This window comes from Sinocyclocheilus anshuiensis, unplaced genomic scaffold (assembly GCF_001515605.1).
Source record: "Sinocyclocheilus anshuiensis isolate Anshui unplaced genomic scaffold, SAMN03320099.WGS_v1.1 scaffold2151, whole genome shotgun sequence".
NCBI lineage: Eukaryota > Metazoa > Chordata > Actinopteri > Cypriniformes > Cyprinidae > Sinocyclocheilus > Sinocyclocheilus anshuiensis.
Window position 1 is genome coordinate 88,186 of NW_015538057.1, and position 3,708 is coordinate 91,893.

Below are 3,708 nucleotides of genomic sequence, written 5' to 3' on the forward strand. Positions count from 1 at the left end.
ACGGACTCGGGTACGGTTCGCGGGTGCGCACCTGAGTTCGGAAGACAGCGTTCACATCATCCAAACGAACTGAACTGTGACGTCAATCGAACCCGGGTGCGCACCAAAAGTGTTAGTGTGAAAGCACCCGCCTCGTTGTTTCGGAACCTGGTACGTTTCCCCCCTTAGCTCGGTTCGTTTGGGCATATGTGAACACGGCAATCGTGCTCGGATCCGCGCTAAAAAAAAATAAGTCCGAGATCGCCTGAACGAGGTGGTCTCGGCTCGATTGAAAACACACTCTGGAGCGGTTCGGTTGTAGTGAGAAAGCTATCCGATCCAACGGACCAACGAACCAGGCTATATCACAATGTATGATGGGTAATTACGTAAGTTCCGTGAAAAACAGTAGATGGTCCCGGCATCCCAATGTGCATACTATCCACCCTATCTGCCATAAATAGTATTGAAAATTTATAATATCACATAGAATTTAGGATGGATAGTATGCACATTGGGACGCAGGCGATATCTGTGGGTGAGCACATCTTCACCATTCAAAATCAAAGCGCGCCTTTTCATTTTATAATGCTTTCTTATTGCTCTTTATCGTAGTAACTGTTAGGTGCATTTTAAAAATGTTTTCCCGATGAATCCTGGACTCCTGTTCAAAATGATAAATTAATATAATGACAGCTACAAAAAAAAACAAAAAACACAACAATAACAATAAGCCCTCGAAGCTGTTGTCGTTCCATCTTGACGGATGACAGCTATGAGCGGAATTCTGGAAAATAAACCGTGGAACTTTGACCAATGAGAGTTGTAATCCCTGTTTCGGAACAAAGCAATCGATCTACAGGTGTAATCGACAGGAATCTTCTGATAAGACGTCACTTTACTTGAGTTACTGTATGATGCTTTATGCCATCCTCTTTACATATGAGTTTTATTTGACTTTGGCATAACTTGAATCACTGCGAATCACACGGATCATATCAGATTCATTCTTCCCTTTAATGATGTGAAGGAAGTGAATCCACACGCTCTATTTAAATGCATGTGGAGCGTCAATAATCTGAGCACCTTGTGCAGCGTTTGCAGATTTTCTTATAGTCGCTTTCACTTAGGGCTGCACAATTAATATCATTTCTAATCGCGATTACAATTATGGATGCCACAATTACGTAAACGTTCAAAGCGGCAATTAATCGTTCAAAGTCCACTTATGTTATTCTGCACGCTTAAGATATGTTTTTTTCTTTCTACATGTTATCTTAAAGGTTTTTCCATTGTTTTAGTTTTAGTATAACATTATAATACCATTCATATTTTTACTTTTTTTATAATTTAAAGAAGAAACCAATCTGATGTGTATTTGATATTTGAGGCTTAATACTATAGAAAAGCACTAAAGGTTTTTCAGTTGGAGTGTTTTCAGCTTGTTTATTTTCATATAAAAATACAGCATGCAGTTGCATCAAACAATGGTATAAACATCATTCAATGTAAATTGTGATAATCGTAATTAATAATCGCAATTACAATTTCAAGGGAATAATCGACAATTATGATTTTTGTCATAATCGTGCAGCCCTACTTTCACTGATGAGAAAACAGTTGCTGTGGAAACTTCAGAACCGTCAAAGTCTTGAAATACATAATGATAAGCATAGCAGCAAGCAGCAATTACAAGACCAACTTCAAAGACTTTATATAAATATAGCATTAAAATAAAAAATTTGAAAAAACGGGTAACACTTTATTTGAAGGTGTCCTTGTTACATATACTTACTATTATAATAACAATAAATTATGCATAATTACATGCACATAATCCTAACCATATAGTAAGTACATGTAGTTAATTAATATTACTCCGTACTTAAATGTATAACTACAGAGTAACAAAGACACCTTAAAATAAAGTGTAACCAAAAAACGTAAATTTCCTTAATATTATAAAGAAATATTTTAATATGGCAGTGGATTAAAGGCCTTGTTTCTTGTTTGGCACTGACACGGTCCATTTTATTGCCTAATTACTTTGAAAAATGACCCTTAAGACTCAAATCAATAACTTACTGCAATAACCTGCAGCTTGGTGTGAAGATCAAGTAAAGTCCAATTTTGGTGAAGATTTGACAATTTGTACCAAAAGTTTTTTTTTCTTTTTTTCGAAGATGCATAAATAAGTTTGAAATTGTTACAAAGATCCAGTATTTAATGATCTTTTTCAAATGGACTGATCATAATGCTGTCCTTGATGAATGTGGTATTGTTCGACTCGGCATGGAAACTTACAAGCATATTTATAATTTTAGATAATTTTACCAATTTTTTTATGGAAGCCCAGTTCCACCACTGATTTTGTTTTTATTAAAAAAGGAAATTGCAACTTTTTATCTCAAAATTCTGACTTTTTTTTTTGTTTTCAGAATTGCGAGATATAAACCTGCAATTCTGACTTTTTTCTCGCAATTGCAAGTTTATATCTCGCAATTATGACTTCATAACACACAATTGCATCTTTATATCTCACAATTCAGTGGCTTGCATAGTTTTTCCACCAGGTACCACTGTCTCCGGACGTATGATTATTTTCCCCTATTTTAATATAAAACGACTAAGCATTTGAGTGTTTCAGTGAACTGAATTGGCTGGACTTTAAAGAGAGCCTCTGATAATCAGCTGATCCAAACCATATGAGACATGCTTTCAGATAGAAAATGGACAATATTTTTTTAGCTGTATTTGCTAGGCCAACATCACTTGTACTATTAGTCACATTTAGTTAAGACGTTTGAATAAAACCTTAAGTACGATCAGACCTTTGCTTGGCTGACGTTAAAAGGAAAAAAAAAATCCCGTAGACTGACGAGGGAACCATGTCATATCAATGGACCACTATATCCTCTGCTCTTTTGGACTTGGGCCAAAAGCAACCACGTAGAAACATTCTTAACAACTCGTGCATCTCGGCAGCTAGGGACAGAAATGTAATGAGTCTTAAAGGATGGAGATTTCTGGAGTGAATATATACATGTTTCTAGTTATGCTCAGCTCTGAAATATTTAATCAGGTTGAAATTTGTGTCCGAAAGTTTGTAAAAACCCTTATCCTGTAATTGTGAATGACTAGAAGAAATCATTGAAATTCATACGCAGTGCAGTGCTTCAGTACTGAGGCGTGGCACAGCGAATATTGCAGCACAGCGTCGGCAGAATCAGTTGTTTGTCTCTGAATGAATGTTGAGAGACCGTGGTCAGACTGGTTCTCCTCAGGGAGATGTGGTTCAGATGGCTCTCAGTGGGAGTTGAGTGGAGGTCAGCTGATTCACGTTAGTGTGTGTGGATTGAACACCAGCCTCACTCATGCCAACATCAGCTCATTATCAACCCAGCCTGGATCTTTTGATCTCTGTTGCATAGTTTTAGGCCGAAAACATCAAACAAATCACAAATTGTGAATATCAAGTGTGCAGTCTAGGTGTACATACTTAATGTGCATGCTTGCATTACTGTGATTGTAACTAGTGGTTGATGCCGAATTGTAGAGCAGAATGGCAAATATAAACCCAAAATATGTGATAGCACACTATTTAATTTAAAGAAACTAGATTAAATTTATTTTACATAATGTTTACTAAAATAATTAAGAATATCTGTGACCCTGGAGCACAAAAGCAGTCTTAAGTCACTGGGGTATATTTGTAGCAATAGCCAAAAA

The 3,708-nt window shown here is 36.4% G+C and overlaps 1 protein-coding gene across 1 annotated transcript in view; it reads left to right on the forward strand.

Annotated features, from left to right (window-relative positions):
* The window catches only part of LOC107683465 (serine palmitoyltransferase 1-like), a 15,909-nt gene that overhangs the window by 8,960 nt on the left and 3,241 nt on the right, over positions 1-3,708 (forward strand). The gene's annotated exons all lie outside the window — the stretch shown is intronic.